General features: G+C 41.6%; 1 protein-coding gene and 1 pseudogene across 1 annotated transcript in view; both read left to right on the forward strand.

Annotated features, from left to right (window-relative positions):
- Positions 1 to 23,201, forward strand: part of LOC124720039 (insulin-like growth factor 2 mRNA-binding protein 1) — an 858,327-nt gene that overhangs the window by 311,784 nt on the left and 523,342 nt on the right. The window lies entirely within an intron of this gene.
- On the forward strand, positions 5,727 to 5,844 carry LOC124720648 (annotated as a pseudogene).

The following is a 23,201-nucleotide window of genomic DNA, read 5'->3' on the forward strand; positions in this document are numbered from 1 at the left end:
GGTAAAAATCGTAGAGGGAGACCGAGAGATGAATACACTGAACAGATGCAGAAGGATGTAGGTTGCAGTAGGTACTAGGAGATGAAGAAGCTTGCAGAGGATAGCGTAGCATGGAGAGCTGCATCAAACCAGTCTCACGACTGAAGACCACAACAACAACAACAACAACATCGAACTATTAAAAAAACATTCGGGTAGGAAGAAATGATGATTTTATTTACACACTTGTATTTTATATAATGCAACTTATAATTTAAATACCTTATTATGATAAACAGACAGTGGCGAATTTTTTCGACTAATTCTTAAGCGATGTGATTGTGGTGTCAGCGCCAGACACCACACTTGCTAGGTGGTAGCTTTTAAATCGGCTGCGGTCCGTTAGTATACGTCGGACCCGCGTGTCGCCACTATCAGTGATTGCAGACCGAGCGCCGCCACACGGCAGGTCTAGAGAGACTTCCTAGCACTCGCCCCAGTTGTACAGCCGACTTTGCTAGCGATGGTTCAGTGCCTACATACGCTCTCATTTGCAGAGACGACAGTTTACCATAGCCTTCAGCTACGTCATTTGCTACGACCTAGCAAGGCGCCATATTCAGTTACTATGTCTTCTGAACAGATAATATTGTGACTCATGTACTGTCAAGAGCGACGTTCATCAATAATGGATTAAAGTTAAGTATCAAACGAATTACGTCCGCTTTCGGAATTCTAATTCCTTGTCATGTTCCAGACCTCACGTCAGTATAGTTCTTCCCTCCTCACGCCAGCCTGCTTGAGCTAAAACGCGTGCATTTCGGCCTCCTCTAGTAACATGGTGTTGGCTCTTCTGCCAACACAACAGCGATGATGTAAGGATTTTTGATTCGTTATTTGAAAAACTTAATAATGTTGTTTGTTAACTAGGTTCAAGGTTAGTAACTCTGAAAGACAATAATGATAATGGAAAAAAGTAACGCACAGTACGAATTCTGCTAATTCGACATGAAAGAAAAATATTTCGGGAATGATAACAGTGTGCTCCGATTTCGACTTACAAAACGCCGAATATTTCGTCCAAGGCTTGAGTATCATGTTGTGTTTAACTACTGCCTGCGCATTTGTGGTCATACATATTGACTTTGAATATTTCATTTTTAAACAGAGCGGTGACTGGATTGTGTTTGCCGGCCACTGTGGCCGAGCTGTTGTAGGCGCTTCAGTCCAGAACTGACTGCTACGGACGCAGGTTCGAATCCTGCCTTGGGCATGGATGTGTGTGATGCCCTTAGGTTAGTTAGGTTTAAGTAGTTCTAAGTTATAGGGGGCCGATGACCTCAGATGTTAAGTCCATAGTGCTCACAGCCATTTGAACCATTTGAATTGTGTTTTCTAACCATGACACTCGCACCATCGACGCCAATCCCGACCATATTTTCGTTCTCATACCATTGAGCTTTAATAGCACGGTACGAAGCTCTTTCCCGTTGCCTTGGAGACTAGAGTAAACCACTCCCATCATAGTCCCGTCTACATATATACAGGCTGGTCCATTGATAGTGACCGGGCCAAATATCTCCCGAAATAAGCATCAAACGAAAAAACCACGAAGAACGAAACATGTCTAGCTTGAAGGGGGAAACCACATGGCGGTATGGTTGGTCCGCTAGATGGCGCTGCCATAGATCAAACGGATATCAATTGCGTTTTTTAAATAGCAACCCCCACTTTTTATTACATATTCGTGTAGTACGTAAAGAAATATGACCACTTTTGTGATAGATGGCGCTGTAATAGTCACAAACGTATAAGTACGTGGTATCACGTAACATTCCGCCAGTGCGGACGGTATTTGCTTCGTGATACATTACCCGTGTTAAAATGGACCGTTTACCAACTGCGGAAAAGGTCGATATCGTGTTGATGTATGGCTATTGTGATCAAAATGCCCAACGGGCGTGTGCTATGTATGCTGCTCGGTATCCTGGACGACATAATCCAAGTGTCCGGACCGTTCACCGGATAGTTACGTTATTTAAGGAAACAGGAACTGTTCAGTCACATGTGAAACGTCAACCACGACCTGCAACAAACGATGATGCCCAAGTATGTGTTTTAGCTGCTGTCGCGGCTAATCCGCACATCAGTAGCAGACAAATTGAATCTCAAAAACGTCGGTGTTGAGAATGCTACATTAACATCGATTGCACCCGTACCATATTCTATGCAGCAGGAATTGCATGGCGACGACTTTGAACGTCGTGTACAGTTCTGCCACTGGGCAAAAGAGAAATTACGGGACGATGACAGATTTTTTGCACGCGTTCTATTTAGCGACCAAGCGTCATTCACCAAGAACGGTAATGTAAACCGGCATAATATGAACTATTAGGCAACGGAATGTCCACGATGGTTGCGACAAGTGGAACATCAGCGACCTTGGCGGGTTAATGTATGGTGCGGCATTATGGGAGGAAGGATAATTGGCCACCATTTTATCGATGGCAATCTAAATGGTGCAATGTATGCTGATTTCCTACTTAATGTTCTACCGATGTTACTACAAAATGTTTCACTGCATGACAGAATGGCGATGTACTTGCAACATGGTGGATGTACGGCTCATAGCTCGCGTGCGGTTGAAGCGGTATTGAATAGCATATTTCATGACAGGTGAATTGGTCGTCGAAGCACCATACCATGGCCCGCACGTTCACCGGATCTGACGTCCCCGGATTTCTTTCTCTGGGGAAAGTTGAAGGATATTTGCTGTCGTGATCCACCGACAACGCCTGACAACATGCGTCAGCGCATTGTCAATGCATGTGCGAACATTACGGAAGGCGAACTACTCGCTGTTAAGAGGAATGGCGTTACACGTATTGCGAAATGCATTGAGGTTGACGGATATCATTTTGAGCATTTATTGCATTAATGTGGTATTTACAGGTAATGACGCTGTAACAGCATGGGTTCTCAAAAATGATAAGTTCACGACGGTACATGTATCACATTGGAAGAACCGAAATAAAATGTCGAAACGTACCTACGTTCTGTATTTTAATTTAAAAACCTACCTGTTACCAACTGTTCGTCTAAAATTGAGAGCCATATATTTGTGACTATTACAGCACCATCTATCACAAAGCGAAAAAAGTGGTCCAAATAAAACTTTCATATTTCTTTACGTACTACACGAATATGTAATGAAAAATAGGGGTTCCTATTTTAAAAAACGTAATTGATATCCGTTTGACCTATGGCAGCGCCATCTAGCGGGCCAACCATAGCGCCATCTGGTTTGCCCCTTCAAGCTGACGAGATTCGTTATTTGTAGTTTTGTCGTTCGACGCTTATTTCGTGAGATATTTGGCACAGTCACGATCAATGGACCACCCTGTATATACGTGTTAGATGTTGCCGGCCTTAGTGCCGCCACATGATTTCAAACACTGTCGTTTGCGCGCGCTTTTTGTTTTTCTCCCCGTAAAAACGAATCCCCTACATAAACCCCTTTCCATTTATCTTCCCTCTAAATTTGGGGGGGGGGGGGGGCTAAGTTGGCAACACTGCAGAAGCTACGCGTCTTGTGCACAAGGCACGCGTGTCCCGACGGGCTATGCGCGATGACAGTGCGCTCCCGCGGCAGTTGTCTGTATCTGGGTCGCTGATCGTACGGCTCCTGTGCGAAATGGACGGGCGTAAATTTCCTGCCTCAGTTCTGTTTAAAAGGCACATTTCCCTCCCCCGTTCTTACACTGAGGTGACGAAACTTGTAGGATAGCGACCAGTACATATACAGATGGCGGTCGTATGGCGTGCACATAGTACAAAAGGACAGTGCATTGGCGAAGCTGTCGTTTACGATTGTGCTTCTGACCAAAAAGCGATTCTGGTAGCTGGAGCCTGAAGTTTTTGTTAAACATGCCTTTTGTGTTGTGGAGATATTCCTATACCAACTTTATCCCCTAAAATTTCTTTATATCTAACCGAGAAGTGAAATACCAATTTTCATAAATTTGTCAAGTTTGTTTGCGTGGCCATCCTCCGCAGCAAGCATAGAAATACTTGTTTTGTAAATAAAACCGCGTTTTCTTGCTGCTGCCTTTCTTTGTTCTAAGGCTTCATCAGTGGGATCTATAAAGATACAGTTTTTATTTTATTTTTAGATTATCAAACAGTTCACGTCGCGATTTTTATGTAAAAAAAGTAATTAGTTACGATTTGCTGATCTGCGTTTCCTCTCATCTGGTCTGGAGGTCATGCTGTCAAAAAAACGACGAAAAAAAGCACACAAAAAACCGGTGTATACTAATGCAGTTCATTTAGCGATGTAATTTTAAGTGAGCGTCTAAACAAAACAAAGAAAATTGCACATATTGTAATTCTTAGGCCTACAACAGTTAAATTATTGTAAACTTGATATTGTACTTTAGACAAAATAAAAATTTGACCCACAGAGGATGACACATAGGTGTCGGAACATGTCTGGGCAAATACAAAACTGAACAAATTGTGTTTGCATAAGGCTGATTTTCAAAACCACCCAATCCTACAGTATAAGATCCACACCTTCTCCAAACTTCAAGTTTCTGTCCTTCATGGGTTGGGCTGGGCAATGATGAGTCAGTGAATCAGTCTAACCGTATTTCACCCCCGTACGGGCTGAATTTCCAATAGCAGTGAAACATCTATTTTTTTCATTTGTAGCCGAGAAACCATACACCAGCTTTCAAAGATTTAACATTAAAAATGCTTTCGGAATGAAATATTTTCATAAAACGTTTCACCACTATTTGATCCCCTTAGAGGTTGACTTTTGAACAGTGATATGCGTATGTTTTCATTCTAAAATAGAAGCTGAATACAAATTTTAATAGATTTAGATTCAAAAATGCTTGCGCAGTGAAATATTTCCATAAAATCTTTTATCCCTCCTTTCACCGCCACTGGGGTTGAATTTCGAAAAGATTGAAACACGTGTTCTTTTTATTTCTAATCAAGCAGCCAAATTTAAATTTTCATACATTTAACTATAAAAATGCTTTCATAATAAAATTTTTTCATAAAATCTCTTATCCTCCATTTCACCCCCTTAGTGGTTCAGTTTACAAAACACGGAAATATATATATATATATTTTTTTTATTTCAACCGAGAAGTCAAATACCAGTGTTCAAAGATGTTGCTTCAGAAATACTTTACTAGTTGTTTAATAATGACATGTTTTTAACAAAAGCTTTTACCAGGTATTTCACTCCCATAGGCTTAAATTTCCAAAAATTCTGAAACATGTTTTTTTTTTAATTTCTGACCGAGAATGCAAATGCCAATATTCATAGGTCTAGCTTCAAAATTGCCTTAATAGCGATATTTTTTTTAAAAAAACCTATATCCCGTATTTCACCCGCTTAGGGTTGGAATTTCAAAAAATCCCTTGTTAAATGACGGCTACACTATGAGATCTATGTGAAGACTGACTTGGTACATCCCCTCACGCTAAATCTGTGCGGTGTAAGCTCTTAATCACTGAGTAACTACTGGAGCCTACATCCTCTTGGACCTGCTTACTGTGTTCCCGTCTTGGTGCCCCTCGCTCCCTCTACAATCCACTCTCCAGTACCAAACTCACTATTTCTTGAAGCCTCAGGGTGTGTCCCTTTAAACCGGCCACTTATTTTAGCCAGTTTGTGTCATTCATTCTTCCCCTCAGATTTGATTCAGCTCCTCTTCATATGTTATCTGGCCAACGGCCTTGCCTCAGTGGGAACAATGGTTCCCGTCAGATCACCGAAGTTAAGCGCTGTCGGGCTGGGCTAGCACTTGGATGGGTGACCATCCCGTATGCCGAGCGCTGTTGACAAGCGGGGTGCACTCAGCCCTTGTGAGGCAAACTGAGGAGCTACTCGACTGAGAAGTAGCGGCTCCGGTCTCGGAAACTGACATGCGGCCGGGAGAGAAGCGACATATCAAATATTTCATTCACATCCGATTCGCCCATAAAACATTCATAGTTTTCACTCATTGAACCAAGCTTCTTCTGTGAAGTATTTTCTTTCCCACTTTGACTGCTATGGGCAGGTGTACTTGAGAGGTTAGGTTCACTCACTTGGTTATCGTCTTTATTGTTTACAGTAATAACACATACCTTCGGCTTTCCAACATTTCTCCTTTTCTTAAAAGCCTTCAGAGGATTTCTAATAACTTTACTTTTACTCATTATTATACTTCAACAAAACAGAGACTCAAGAAACAGAATTAATTACGAATATTTTCGAGATAACGACAGAGTAAATAAACATGAAACAATCGACAATTACACCAGCTATATATATTGAACCATCACAGGTTAGCCACAGCACATACTTTATCTCACATCACTAAAATGTACCTGATGAACACGGACGTTAATAATAACACCATTTGACAGCAGTTTAACAGCGCCACAGTGGGTCACGCCCACGTAGAACACATTTCAAAAAAAATTTAAAAATAGTTGTAGTCTTCAGAATTGAATAAATTATATATCTATAAAAAGGTAATAGTCTGCAGATTCAGAAAACGTAAAAAAGTAAAAATTGAACTTTTCATGATTTTGAGCCTTTCCGGAGCCCCTTAAGGAACCTATCACCCCCACGCCAAAACCCAGAAGTCCCCTCTATCCGTGTCAGGAATGAGCATTCGAGGAGGCATCCAGTTTTCTGTTTTCAAAAAAAATGGCTCTGAGCACTATGGGACTTAACATCTTAGGTCATCAGTCCCCTAGAACTTAGAACTACTTAAACCTAACTAACCTAAGGACATCACACACGTCCATGCGCGAGGCAGGATTCGAAACTGCGACCGTAGCAGTCCCGCGGTTCCGAAATGCAGCGCCTAGAACCGCACGGCCACTGCGGTCGGCTGTTCTTTTTTCTGTACCACAATTCTTCAGTGATGGCCTGTACACGTTCTCGTGATATTGCACACTTACCTGAGAACAGTTATCTGACAAGTTTCTCTGATGAGTTCATCACCCGAATTCCGATGACTCTCGTTAGTTGCAATACTCGGCCGTCCACTCCGTCACACACGTTAACGTCAGCACCACCGTTCCTTTCATTACGAGCACGAACAACCCACTGACGCCCAGTGATGATGTCAACAGAATCGTTATAGTACACAACATTCTTCTACGGATTTCAATTGGGAGCAAGTTTTCTGCGGTTAGAAACTCGATTACAGCACGCTGTTTCTCATGCACCGACAGAGTTTACGTTAAACACCGCCGTGTTAAATGTTACAATCCGGAGCCCTCTAGCGGCAGACTGTTCCAGTTTGAGTTAGCGGAGCGGGAAAGTGGACCTAGTAATATGCATGACATGTAATACCTCAACCGATGTTGAGAACAGAATAAAACATTCGGAGGCGAAACCTTTCAACACGCCCTAGTCATTTACTCCTGAAATAGTAGGACTCGGCTACTAGTTTTAGTGTCTTGTTTCCTACCCTAACTCATCATTTATTTATTTATTTACACGTAAAGTTCAAAATGGCTCTGAGCAGTATGGAACTTCTGAGGTCATCAGTCCCCTAGAACTTAGAACTACTTAAACCTAACTAACCTAAGGACATCACACACATCCATACCCGAGGCAGGATTCGAACCTGCGACCGTGGCGATCGCGCAGTTCCAGACTGTAGCGCCTAGAACCGCTCGGCTACTCCGGCCGGCCTACACGTCAAGTTCTGCATGACCAAATTGAGAAGCAAATCTCTAAGGTCATGAAACGTGTCAATACATGAAATTACAACATAAAAGTAATAACAGATAAAAATAAAATATTCATGAATCCATAAAAAAAGTCAAGCCGTAAGTTTCAGTAAACGCAGTCAACAATATAAGAGTCGGCTTAATTTTTCAAGGAACTCCTCAACAGAATAGAAGGAGTGACCCATGTGGAAACTCTTCAGTTTCGATTTGAAAGCGCGTGGATTGCTGCTTAGATTTCTGAATTCTTGTGGTAGCTTATTGAAAATGGGTGCAGCAGTATACTGCACGCCTTTTTGCACAAGAGTTCAGGAAGTCTGATCCAAATGCAGGTTGGATTTCTGCCGAGTATTAACTGAGTGAAAGGTGCTTATTCTTGGGAATAAGCTGATATTGTTAACGAGTGACGACAGTATTGTCAAAATACCCAGACTAGGGAAAAGGATCGACAAGTACTTACACCTGTTATTGCCCGAACTGCCCGTTTCTGAGCCGTAAATATCCTTTTACAACTGGAAGAGTTACCTCAAAATATAATACCATACGACATAAGCGAATGAAAATAAGCAAAGTAGACCAATTTTCGTGTCGAACGATCACTTACTTCAGATACCGTTCGAATAGTAAAAATTAATTAAGTCTTTGAACATTTCCTGAACGTTGGCTTTCCACGATAGTTTACTATCCATCTGAACACCTAGAAATTTGAACAGTTCAGTTTCACTAATCATACGCCCATTCTGTGAAATAAGTCGGATTTTGTTGAGTTACGTGTTAGAAACTGTAAAAACTGAGTCTTACTGTGATTTAGCACCTGCTTTAATTCGACTACATGTCGTCACCCTGGTTTTACCGTTATTTGTAATCATCTTTAGAATCTCTTTTCAACTGATCTTTCAAGTTATTTGGCGTCGCTGCCAGAATAACAGTGCTGTTGGAAACCTTACAGTTTTTTTCTTCTCCCAAAATTGTAACCCTTCACAAAATCATTAACTGGCATTAAAATTTTTAGAAACAACTGCTATTACACACTAGTTTTTGAAAATTACGTGGTTCTTGATCGTTTCCTAAGTCGCGGTTTCCCTCTCGTACCTCTGGGAAAATTTAGAAACGGCTTTTGTCGACGTTAAATGGGAAACACTCTTTGTGACGTTTTCAAGGAAGTGATACAGTTAGGAGAAGGTTATCCACAACGTGTGTTGATACCAGACTGCAGTTATAAGACCGCAAGATAAGAATAGCTGGGAAGCAAGCGAGACAGAGTTGTAGCCTATCCTCGATGTTATTCGATATGTGTGTTGAGCATACTGTAAAGGACACCAAGGACGTATTGGAAAGGAAAACAACGTCCAGGCAGAAGAGACAACGATTTAACGTTTGCTGATGGCACTGTAATTCTGTCTGAGAACCAAAGATCTTGGAAGAGGATTGAACGGAATGGATAGAGTCCTGACAACAGTGTAGGAGATGAACATCAGGAAAAGTAAAGCAAGGATAATGGAATGTTGTCGAATAAAATAAGGCGATGCTGAGGGACTTAGATTAAGCAATGAGACACTAACAGCACAAATTTTCAGTTTCGGCAGCGGAATTACGGGTGATGGTAGAAGTAGGCGGTATGTAAAATGAAGACTGATAGTAAGAAGAAAAGCTTCGTTAAAAAAAACTTGCATTAACATTTAATATAAATTTATTGAGTAGGAAGAAATTTTTTAAGTAAAATAGTTAGTTGCATGTTCCATGGATCAAAATCATATCAAAATGATATGGAATGAGTCAGTTTACTGTATATGTATACGTTATTAGAGTTAACAAGAATGAATAGATTATTCTTTTCATTCCTCCTCGCGCAACTACACTTAGTTTTTTTACTTGCTAACAGCTTTTAGGCCTAAATTCGTCATTGCAACGGAAGGAGTTATCTAGGAGAACTGATTTTAAATTAGATTTAAAACTCGCTTCGCGACCTGTCAGGCATTTTTTGTTACCGAGCGGTTCTAGGTGCTTCTGTCTGGAACCGCGCTGCTGCTGCAGTCACAGGTTCGAATCGTGCCTCGGGCATGGATGTGTGTGATGTCCTTAGGTTAGTTAGGTTTAAGAAGTTATAAGTCTAGGGGACTGATGACCTCAGATGTTAAGTTCCATAGTGCTTAGAACCATTAAATGATCAAAAACTTTGTTACTGCATACTGAACTCCTTTCTGAGCCATTGACAGCTTTAACAATCAGTAATAAATATCACAATTCCCACTAATGTTGTAGGTATGGAAGTCACTGTTCTTCTCAAAATGTGATGGATTATTTTAGACGAATTTCATGAGAGAATATGTATATTCTGACGGCACAGTTAAAATGCCTAAATCTTTGAAGACGTACCTACATTACGTCCGTGTGTAAACACCACATATTTTTCGTGTTGCTCGCTTTTGTGGAGTCAATACTTGCTTTCTAAGTGACGAATTACCCCAGCAAATTATTCCATACAACATTATTGAGTGTAAATATGTGAGAAGGTTGGCACGTTTGTTTCCAAGATGAGCAGTTGTACGAAGAGCAAAAGTAGCTAAAATTAATTGCTTGAGAAGCTCAGTAATATTCTTCTTCTATTCCAAGTTTTCATCAGTATATACATCCATAAATTTGGAACATTCCTACCCTATTTACTGACTCCTGGTCATTTCGTACATCAGTGGTTGCTATGACTGTTTCTTGTACAAAACTGAACCTAGGGTGTTTTCTCAAAATTTAGGATGAGACCATTTCCAGAAAACCACTTAATAATTCTTTGGAAAATATCATTTACGAACTCCTCTGTTGCTTTCTCTGTAATGAGATTTGTTATAACACTAGCATCGTCAGCTCAAAGAATCAGTTTTACTTGTTGACTGTTAAGTGGAAGTTCATACACATATATGAGGATTAGGAGTGGACCTGCGAGAGTCGGTTCTGATTTTTTTTCCTCAGGCACTAAAATTTTCTACCTCGAACGATTGCCGACACACATCTGGGCAACGAATAAGAAGTACTGAATGGAACAGAGGAGAAAACTAATTTATATGCACAATCTGAGTAAAAAAGGGAATTATTCATAAGAAAGATCATGAACCATCAAGGAATAATCTATTTCAGTGCTTCCAAACCTGGGGGTAATCACCCACTCAGGGGTACAATTAAATTTTCTGAGGGATAAAAGCAAAAGGATGTAGTTGTGTTTCAGTCACGATAATAAATTATTTTTAAAAGATCATTACTATTATCACTATTTCGTAAGACTGTAATATTGCTCGCATGAGTTGTCAGTAATTACATCTTTTTTCCAACATTAAAACCTGACACAGTTATGGTGTGGGTTACAGCTCATGAAACAAATGTGTGAACGTCATCTTTCTCACATAGTCCACCCACTACTCACTTACTACGTACTTTATACCATGCATTTATGATACTATAATTGAGACGAATACAACACATCCTTCAATACTTCATGAAAATGCTTCCCCGAGTTGTAGTTAGGTCCCGAAATGGGCTAGAAATTGCATCATTTTGCAACAATAAATGACCTAACTGATAGTTCAATACGACAATAACTATGTAATGGCTACTACACTGCTGTGCTTACGCATTATAATTATTATTATTATTATTATTATTATCATTATTATTATTGCTAGTTGCAGTGGTGAGACATAAAGCATTGGCAGCCTGAAGTCTTCCAATTTCTGCTAGTTCAGAAATAAGGCCTCCAGCAGTCAACTGATTTACCAATAGTAAACATAGTGAAAACATTTTAACTTGGTTGATTTTAAACGTGGGTGCAGCGAGTATGAAAAAAGTGTCGCTAGGGAGAGGAGCGGTGCAGGGGAATGGTATTTTGTAGCAAGTGTCTACCATCTATGTGGATAGTTAGCTATCTTTTCTGAGAAGGACTTGTAGAAACCACTCGCGATGCACTGACAATTGCTTCACCATTAAAAAGAGTGTTAAATAAACTGTACCAGTGGTGTCATGGACTCATTCATTAGTTTAAAAAAACCTACAAAAACTAAACCAAGTTTACTTCGATGCTAATGTTATTGATGAGAGCGAACAGGATGTTTATGTATCTATGGGCCGAGGGTTCAAATGGTTCAAATGGCTCTGAGCACTATGGGACTCAACTGCTGAGGTCATTAGTCCCCTAGAACTTAGAACTAGTTAAACCTAACTAACCTAAGGACATCACAAACATCCATGCCCGAGGCAGGATTCGAACCTGCGACCGTAGCGGTCATGCGGTTCCAGACTGCAGCGCCTTTAACCGCACGGCCACTTCGGCCGGCTATGGGCCGAGGGGGGAGGGTTCTAGCACATATGTGATTGCAATCGGGGGTAATGGTCTCAGAAATGGTTGAGAACCACTGGTCTATTTGTTAATGAAGGGAATTGTGCGAAGGGGTTGGGGGGGGGGGGTGTTGTAAAATTTGTAGAGGGAAAGTTAGCCATGAATGCACTAAGTAGGTTCAGATGGATATAGGCTGCAGAGACGAAGAAGCTTATACAAGCTAGAATAGCGTGGAGAAGTGCGTCATACCAGCCTTTGGACTGAAGCCGCAACGCATCGTCCTGAAATTGTGTGTGCGCGTAGGTGAGGGCGTTAGGAATGGCGGGGAAAGTTGGCTGTCCGTTAGCGGAGCTTTCTGCCGTTGCTGACGCAGACGCTTTCATATTTATAGCGAGCTCTGTACGCCTCTGCTCTAGTATTTCGCCCCAGCCGCGCACAACCTACAAAGCAACGTGGAGGCGGGCTCTATAAATTACTACTTTTCCCATTTTTTTAGACCTGTCGCATGCTGTTGTGAACACGTCTGACATCCATTACTGTAAGGGGGTGTTCCATTTATCGTGACAACAAACGAAAAAACAAGTTCATGAAACTGTGTGCCGCACCAGGACTCGAACCTGGAAGCTTTTGCCTTTTGGCGGGCGTATGCAATACCAACCGAGCAACCCGAGCATGACTCACGACACGTCCCAACCAGGTCCCGGGTTTGAGTCCCGGTCGGGCAAGCAGTTTTGATCTGCCGCTGGGCGAAAAATTCCTTCTAGAAACATGCTCATTGTTAGCAGTCATTTTTTACTTATTCCCACGAACGAGCTTCGCAGGTCGCATCTATCATCAGGTGGCCTTATGTTGACAGTGGGATACATGTGTTGTCTAACGTCTTTGGTCTAACCTGTGACATAGTCTAGCCCAAAAAAAAAAAAAAAAAAAGTATTTAAGCACATGGCGCATAGTTTTCTGGAGGTCTTTGACGGGAAATATGAAATATAAATGTGAAAGTACAAATAAAGTACCTCCAATGCTCACAGGCTCCATTTCTTGTTGTATTACATCATATTTTGTTGACAATGAAGGGAAAAATAACGGCGTCTAGAATCTAATTAGTCCAAGGGACACACAGCTCAGAAAAACTATTTTCAGGCAAGTGTCAAGGCATTGTGAGGAATTATGGTTTCATGGCTAGAGAAACATGAATCCAAATTCAACATCCGGTTTCTATTTGCAGTCGAGGCGGATTCATTATAATCATTACATAATATTTTGTACCCTTTTAAGTAATCAAGACGACACCCTAGAAACGTTAAGACTAATAATTACGCTGCAAAATTTAGCATGCATATAAATATACAGGTTATCTTACGAGGAATTATCTGTATTCGGGGATATGGCAGGAACGATCATTCGAAGCAAAAAAGTCCAGCAAACATGGGCTCTAAAATGCATACCTTAACAGCTACACTGAAGAGCCAAAGACATGCTGAATAATGTGCATGTCTGGGGAGTTATTTGTAAAGTATTCAGATGTCTGAAGCTGTTTGTATGCATGTGAGTACAATTGTTTAAATAATCGGGGTCTTACTGGTAAATAATGAATGTGACTGGTTACAAGAGTTTGTGATTTCAATGGACGGTTATAGCGGTCACTGTCAATCTAGCGACAATGTTCCTATTTAACGACGACTAGGGTGTGCTGCATCATACGACACGTCGTGTGTATATGTTCAGTATTACCTCGTCTAAAGCTCAGTTGTCTCTCAAAGCCGACAGCTTTTATCGTATTTATTTTTTGTGAATTAGTCCCACATGTGGCACGCATGACTTTATACGTTGCTTCCTTTTTTAGTTTTTCCTCTGCGGAAAAAAACTCCACGTTGACGATCTGCGGCAGGGACAGTTAGCTGTTTGTTTTACCTGTCGCATTCGTTACAGGCTGAACAGTTTCCTGTCGAGTTTCCTCATTTTCGTCGTGTTGTATTTGCGGCGACTATTTGACCAGTTAATGTTGTTGTTTCACAATTATGCGCGCAACAGCACACGGTTAGTTCTGTGCACACAGAGGCGTCCCTGCTTTCGTACTGTAACTTATCGTCGTTGTTTATCGCACACTGCCGACAAAAATTCCGGCGAAAACGGAATAAAATTGGCGCTTTTATCTGCTCAACTACTGGCCTAGCTGGAAGGAAGGACGCCGATACGGTCATTAGAAACAGAACACAATTTAGAATATACAAAGCAGGCTTTCATCATCAATATTTGAGTCCTTGCTGATTTTTGTGCTATGGGCATTAGGCCGCGGTCCAAGGCATAATTATTTGTCTAATGTTTCGTCTTCCAGTGTGGACGCATCATAGGAGACTACACTGGGGTGAATAAAGCTATGGAGTAGTAACAGGCAGACATACAGATGAGGAAAGGATTGCGTACACAACGAATAAGAGGGCAGTGCTCTGGTGGAGCTGTCATTTGTACTCAACTGATTCATGTGAGAAGTTTTCCTACGTGATTATGGCCGCATTACTGTTTCGATTACGTAGAAATGTTGGAACACGTGAGGCAATAATAACCTTACGTCTTATCTTAGAAGAAAGATTAAGGAAAGGCAAACCTACGTTTCTAGCATTTGTAGACTTGGAGAAAGCTTTTGACAATGTTAACTGCAATATTCTCTTTCAAATTCTGAAGGTGGCAGGGGTAAAATACAGGGAGCGAAAGGCTATTTACGATTTGTACAGAAACCAGATGGCAGTTATAAGAGTCGAGGGGCATGAAAGGGAAGCAGTGGTTGGGAAAGGAGTGAGACAGGGTTGTAGCCTCTCCCCGGTGTTATTCAATCTGTATATTGAGCAAGCAGTAAAGGAAACAAAAGAAAAATTCGGAGTAGGTATTAAAATCCATGGAGAAGAAATAAAAACTTTGAGGTTCGCCGATGACATTGTAATTCTGTCAGAGACAGCAAAGGACTTGGAAGAGCAGTTGAACGGAATGGACAGTGTCTTGAAAGGAGCATATAAGATGAACATCAACAAAAGCAAAACGAGGATAATGGAATGTAGTCAAATTAAATCGGGTGATGCTGAGGGGATTAGATTAGGAAATGAGACACTTAAAGTAGTAAAGGAGTTTTGCTATTTAGGGAGTAAAATAACTGATGATGGTCGAAGTAGAGAGGATATAAAATGTAGACTGCCAATGGCAAGGAAATCGTTTCCGAAGAAGAGAAATTTGTTAACATCGAGTATAGATTTAAGTGTCAGGAAGTCGTTTCTGAAAGTGTTTGTTTGGAGTGTAGCCATGTATGGAAGTGAAACATGGACGATAACCAGTTTGGACAAGAAGAGAATAGAAGCTTTCGAAATGTGGTGCTACAGAAGAATGCTGAAGATAAGGTGGGTAGATCACGTAACTAATGAGGAGGTATTGAATAGGATTGGGGAGAAGAGAAGTTTGTGGCACAACTTGACTAGAAGAAGGGATCGGTTGGTAGGACATGTTTTGAGGCATCAAGGGATCACAAATTTAGCATTGGAGGGCAGCGTGGAGGGTAAAAATCGTAGAGGGAGACCAAGAGATCAATACACTAAGCAGATTCAGAAGGATGTAGGTTGCAGTAGGTACTGGGAGATGAAGAAACTTGCACAGGATAGAGTAGCATGGAGAGCTGCATCAAACCAGTCTCAGGACTGAAGACCACAACAACAACAACTGTGTAACAGACACTGACCACTGAATGATAGTTGGAGCTAGACGCATAGGACATTCCACTGAGGAAATCATTAGGGAAATCAATGTTTCGAGATCCGCAGTGTCAAGAGTGTGCCGGGAATACCAAACTTCTGGCATCACCTCTCACCATGGACAACGTAGTGGCTGACAGTCTTCACTTAACGACCGAGAGCAGCGGCGTTTGCATAGATTTGTCAGTGCTAACAGACAAGCAACAGTGCGTGAAATTACCACAGAAACCAATGTGGGACGTACGACGAACGTATCCGTTAGGGCATTGCGGTGGAATTTGGCGTTAGTGGACTATGACAGCAGACGATCGACGCGAGTGCCTTAGCTGTCAGGACAAGATCGCTTGCAGCGCCTTTCCTGGGCTCCTGATCATATCGTTTGATCTCAAGAAGACTGGAAAACCGTGGCCTGGTCAGATGAGTCCCGATTTACAGGGTGATTCAAAAAGAATACCACAACTTTAGGGATTTAAAACTCTGCAACGACAAAAGGCAGAGCTAAGCGCTATCTGTCGGCGAATTAAGGGAGCTATAAAGTTTCATTTAGTTGTACATTTGTTCGCTTGAGGCGCTGTTGACTAGGCGTCAGCGTCAGTTGATGCTAAGATGGCGACCGCTCAACAGAAAGCTTTTTGTGTTATTGAGTACGGCAGAAGTGAATCGACGACAGTTGTTCAGCGTGCATTTCGAACAAAGTATGGTGTTAAACCTCCTGATAGGTGGTGTGTTAAACGTTGGTATAAACAGTTTACAGAGAATGGGTGTTTGTGCAAAGGGAAAAGTTCAGGACGGCCGAGAACGAGTGATGAAAATGTAGCACGCATCCAGCAAGCATTTGTTCGCAGCCTAGGAAAAATCGACTCGCAGAGCTAGCAGAGAGCTGCAAATTCCACAATCAACTGTATGGAGAGTCCTACGAAAAAGATTAGTTATGAAACCTGAACGTCAACTACCCGAGGCGATGGATCGGCCGCCAGGCAGCCCGTGACAGAGCACTTCATCACTGGCCTCCAAGAAGCCCTGATCTTACCCCCTGCGATTTTTTCTTATGGGGGTATGTTAAGGATATGGTGTTTCGGCCACCTCTCCCAGCCACCATTGATGATTTGAAACGAGAAATAACAGCAGCTATCCAAACTGTTACGCCTGATATGCTACAGAGAGTGTGGAACGAGTTGGAGTATCGTGTTGATATTGCTCGAGTGTCTGGAGGGGGCCATATTGAACATCTCTGAACTTGTTTTTGAGTGAAAAAAAACCTCTTTAAATACTCTTTGTAATGATGTATAACAGAAGGTTATATTATGTTTCTTTCATTAAATACACATTTTTAAATTTGTGGTATTCTTTTTGATTCACCCTGTACTTTGGTAAGAATTGATGGTAGGATTCAAGTGTGGCACAGACTTCGCAAAGCCATTGTCCAAGTGGCAATTTCCAAGAATGATTGCCTATCGAGTCGCTGGGTCCAAATGATGCGTATCGAACGTGCGATCGTAAATCGATCATGCGACTCTGGTGGCGGGCGTCGTGAGTATGTTTACGTTGGTCACTACAGCAACGACAGAAGAAGGGTGTTACAAAAATACTTGTAATTGCAAAGGAGATGACTTACCTTACTCGTCATCGGTGTTGTCGTCATGTGGAAGTCCATTACGGTGGTCTGGATGGATAATTTGGAAAAGGTGAACCATCTATTCTTCCAGTTACTCGTTCGTTTTCCCCACTGTCCGCAATGAAGTTATAACGGTATTTCAGCAACGAAACTGTTGTTACGAAGTTTCACATACGTCGCATCATCACATTCACAGTCCCTTCTTACCTCGTCCGGTAGTACTCCATGTTGTTGTTGTGGTCTTCAGTCCTGAGACTGGTTTGATGCAGCTCTCCATGCTACTCCATCCTCTGCAAGCTTCTTCATCTCCCAGTACCTACTGCAACCTACATCCTCCTGAATCTGCTTAGTGTATTCATCTCTTGGTCTCCCTCTACGATTTTTACCCTCCACGCTGCCCTCCAATGCTAAATTTGTGATCCCTTGATGCCTCAAAACATGTCCTACCAACCTAACCCTTCTTCTAGTCAAGTTGTGCCACAAACTTCTCTTCTCCCCAATCCTATTCAATACCTCCTCATTAGTTACGTGATCTACCCACCTTATCCTCAGCATTCTTCTGTGGCACCACATTTCGAAAGCTTCTATTCTCTTCTTGTCCAAACTAGTTATCGTCCATGTTTCACTTCCATACATGGCTACACTCCATACAAATACTTTCAGAAACGACTTCCTGACACTTAAATCTATACTCGATGTTAACAAATTTCTCTCCTTCAGAAACGATTTCCTTGTCATTGCCAGTCTACATTTTATATCCTCTCTACTTCGACCATCATCAGTTATTTTATTCCCCAAATAGCAAAACTCCTTTACTACTTTAAGTGTCTCATTTCCTAATTTAATTCCCTCAGCATCACCCGATTTAATTTGACTACATTCTATTATCCTTGTTTTGCTTTTGTTGATGTTCATCTTATATCCTCCTTTCAAGACACTGTTCATTCCGTTCAACTGCTCTTCCAAGTCCTTTGCTGTCTCTGACAGAATTACAATGTCATCGGCGAACCTCAAAGTTTTACTTCTTCTCCATGAATTTTAATACCTACTCCGAATTTTTCTTTTGTTTCCTTTACTGCTTGCTCCATATTTGCGACAAAAAGTCGAACAATTTTCTACGCTGAATAAACATGGAATTAGATTCTTCCATGTGAGAGAATCGGTCGAAGAAACGTCAAGAACACCAGACATCCCACTCACTAACGACATAAAGTGCCTGGGTTTCCCTAGCAACTCACAAATAATTCGCGGAGGTATGTAATTTAGAGAAAGTAAGAGAATGACGGAAAACAGATGAAAATGACGATCACAAGTAATTGATCACAAAGCCCGCCACCAGAGTCGCATAATCGATTTACGATCGCACGTTCGATATGTATCGTTTAGACACTCAGCGACTTCGATAGGCAATCATTCTTGGAAATTACCGTCCAAGTTGTCAACAAGGTACTGTGCAAGCTGGTGGTGGCTCCATAATGGTGTGAGCTGTGTTAACACGTAATTGACTGGGTCCTCCGGTCCAACTGAATCTGTTATTGGCTGGAAATTGTCATGCTCGGCTCCTTGGGGACAATTTGCAGCCATTCGACGATGGAATTTTTGTGACTGACAATGTTTCATGTGATCGGGCCTTAACTGTTGACGATTGGTTTGACGAACATTCTGGATAGTTCGACCAAAAGATTTGGCTACTTAGATCGCCCGAGATGATTCCCATCGAACATTATTGGACATAATGGAGAGGTCAGTTCCTGCACAAAATCCTGTATCGGCAACACTTTTCCATTTTTGGACCGTTACAGAGGCAGCGTGGCCCAAAATATCTACAGGGGACAATCAACGAATTGCCACGTCGAGTTGCTGTACTATGCGGGGCAAAAGGGGGTCCGACACGATATTAGAAGGTATCCCTGACTTTTGTTACCTCAATGTATTACGACTCTGGAGACAATGCCAGAATTAAACAAGCAGGGTAAAAACGTAATTATAGAATGAACGTGATTTGATTGCGTAACAGATCTGTAGATAAAGACTGGAGAGTTGCACAGGTCACACCAACACTCAACAAAGGAGATAGGAGTGATGTGGTGAATTACGGGCCCGTGTCACTAACGTCGGTTTGAAGTAGGATATGGAATATATACTGCGTTGGAACATTTTGAATTAACTCGAAGATACAATTTATTGACAGATAGCCAACGCGGATCAAAAAATATAGTTCTTGTGAAACACTACTATATCTGTGTTCACTATGGGCGGGTGAAGTCAAATTGATTCAATTTTTTAGGTTTCGTGAAGGCTTTTCACACCATTCCTCACAAGCGACTTATGATCAAATCAAATCAAATCGTTTCTGTTGTGCCACTAGATTCGTGATTTCCTGTCCGAAGGGCCACAGTTCGCAGTAATTAACAGAAAGTTGTCGACTGAAACAGATGCCGTATCTGGGGTTCGCAAGGAAGTATTACAGGTTCTCATATGTTCCTAATCTGTATAAAAGATTTAGGAGACAATCTGTGAAGCCCTGTTAGATTGTTTGCAGGTGATACTGTGATTTACCGTGTCATAAAGTCATCAGAAGATCAAAACCAATTGCGCAATCCTTTAGTCAAGATATCTACAGGGTGTTACAAAAAGGTACGGCCAAACTTTCAGGAAACATTCCTCACACACAAAGAAAGAAAATATGTTATGTGGACGTGTGTCCGGAAACGCTTAATTTCCATGTTAGAGCTCATTTTAGTTTCGTCAGTATGTACTGTACTTCCTCGATTCACCGCCATGATTTCATACGGGATACTCTACCTGTGCTGCTAGAACATGTGCCTTTACAAGTACGACACAACATGTGGTTCATGCGCGATAGAGCTCCTGCACATTTCAGTCGAAGTGTTCGTACGCTTCTCAACAAGAGATTCGGTGACCGATGGATTGGTAGAGGCGGACCAATTCCATGGCCTCCACGCTCTCCTGACCTCAACCCTCTTGACTTTCATTTATGGGGGCATTTGAAAGCTCTTGTCTACGCAACCCCAGTACCAAATGTAGAGACTCTTCGTGCTCGTATTGTGGACGGCTGTGATACAATACGCCATTCTCCAGGGCTGCATCAGCGCATCAGGGATTCCATGCGACGGAGGGTGGATGCATGTATCCTCGCTAACGGAGGACATTTTGAACATTTCCTGTAACAAAGTGTTTGAAGTCACGCTGGTACGTCCTGTTGCTATGTGTTTCCATTCCATGATTAATGTGATTGGAAGAGAAGTAATAAAATGAGCTTTAACACGGAAAGTAAGCGTTTCCGGACACATGTCCACATAACGTATTTTCTTTCTTTGTGTGTGAAGAATGTTTCCTGAAAGTTTGGCCGTACCTTTTTGTAACACCCTGTATACGGTGCAAAAAAGTGAGAATTGACTCTAAATAATGAAAAGTGTGAAGTCATCCGCATGAGGACTAAAAGAAGTCCGCTAGATTTCGGTTACCCGATCTTTCGCAAAAATCGGAAGACCGTGAATTTAACTAAATACTTATGGATTACGATTACGAATAACTTAAGTTGGAACAATCACATACATAACATTGTCGGAAAATCGAATCAGAGATTACGTTTCCTGGTAGAACACCTAGAAGTTGCAACAGGTTTACTAAAGTGACCGCTTACACTATGCGTATCCGTCCTCTGCTACTGAACTGCGGCGTGATCTCCGCATGAGACAGAGTTGACGGAAGACATCGAAAATGTTTAAGTAATATCAATTCGTTTTTTACTATCGGAAAATAGGGGAAAGTGTGTCACGGATATGATACACGAGTTGAGTTGGCAACAATTAAAACAAATTCGTTTTTCTTTGCGGCACGATCTCTTCACGAAATTTCACTCAACTACCTCCTCCGAATGCGAAAATGTTTTGTTGACGCTCACTTACATAGGGAGAAATGAGATTCGTAATAAGATAACTTAGAGCTCGCACGCAAAGATTTAAATGTTTGTTTTTTCCCGCGCTGTTGGAGAGTGGAACAGTAGAGAAATACCTTGAATGTGGTGCGATGAAATTTCTGCCAGGCGCTTAATTGTGAATTGTAGAGTAGTTATGTAGATGGAGATGGAAAACCGAAATGGTTGTAAACGTATCCATGGAACGGCTGATTTGTGACGCCACTACATCTACATGGATACTCTGCAAATCTCATTTAAGTGCCGAACCACCTTCGTAATTCTCTATTATTCTAGTCTCGTAAAGCGCGCGGAAAGGATGAACACCTATATCTTTCCGTACGAGCTCTAATTTCCCTTATTTTATCGTGGTGATAGTTCTTCCCTATGTAGGTCGGTGTTAACAAAATAATTTCGCATTCGGAGGCAGAAGTTCGTGATTGGAATTTCGTGAGAAGATTCCGTCGCAACGAAAAACGCCTTTCTTTTGCTGATATCCAGCCCAAATCCTGTATTATTTGTGTGACACTCTCTCCCGTATTTCGCGATGATACAAAACGTGCTGCCTTTCTTTGAACTTTTTCGATGTACTCTGTCAGTCTTATCTGGTAAGGATCCCACACCGCACAGAAGTATTTTAAAAGAGGACGGACAAGCGTAGTGTAGGCGGTCTTCTTTGTAGGTCTGTTACATTTTCTATATCTCCTGCCAATAAAACGCAGTCTTTTGTTAGCCTTCCCCACATCATTTTCTATGTGTTCCTTCCAATTTAAGTTGTTCGTAACTGTAATACCTAGGTATTTATTTGAATTTACGGCTTTTAGATTAGACTGATTTATTGTGTAACCGAAGTTTAACGAGTTCCTTTTAGCACTCATGTAGATGACCTCACACTTTTCGTCATTTAGGGTCAACTGCCACTTTTCGCACCATTCAGATATCTTTTCTAAATTGTTTTCCAGTTTGTTTTGATCTTCTGACGACTTTATTAGTCGATAAACGACAGCGTCATCTGCAAATAACCAAAGACGGCTGCTGAGATTGTTTCCCAAATCGTTTACATAGATAAGGAACAGCAAAGGGCCTATAACACTACGTTGAGGAACGCCAGAAATCACTTCTGTTTTACTCGATGACTTTCCGTCAATTACAACGAACTGTGACCTCTCTGACAGGGAATCACAAATCCAGTCACATAACTGAGACGATATTCCATAAGCACGCAATTTCGCTATGAGCCACTTGTGTGGTACCGTAACAAAAGCCTTCCGGAAATCCGGAAATACGGAATCGATCTGAAATCCCTTTTCAGTAGCACTCAACACTTCACGTGAATAAAGAGCTAGTCGTGTTTCACAGGAACGATGTTTTCTAAACCCATGTTGACTGTGTGTCAATAGACTGTTCTCTTCGAGGTAATTCATAATGTTCGAACACAATATGTGTTCCAAAATCCCGCTGCATATCGACGTTAACGATGTGGGCCTGTAATTTAGTGGGTTACTCCTACTACCTTTCTTGAATATTGGTGTGACCCGTGCAACTTTCCAATCCTTGGGTACGGATCTTTCGTCTAGCGAACGGTTGTATATGATTGTTAAGTATGGAGCTAATGCATCAGCATACTCCGAAAGGAGTATTCTAGCGAATAACGTAGGAAGCTCCATGTGGTCTTCGAAAACCGTTCGGTAGTGACCATGCCATCGAGGAATATCGCACCGATTATTCCGTGACTGGACACTGCACACCACACAGTCAGCCGTTGAGGGTGAAGAGACTTCTCGATCGCGAAATGCGGATTCTCAGTCCCTCAAATGCGCCAATTTTTCTTATTGACGAACCCATCCAAATGAAAATGGG

The sequence above is a fragment of the Schistocerca piceifrons genome, chromosome 11 (genome assembly GCF_021461385.2).
Source record: "Schistocerca piceifrons isolate TAMUIC-IGC-003096 chromosome 11, iqSchPice1.1, whole genome shotgun sequence".
Taxonomy (NCBI): Eukaryota; Metazoa; Arthropoda; class Insecta; order Orthoptera; family Acrididae; genus Schistocerca; species Schistocerca piceifrons.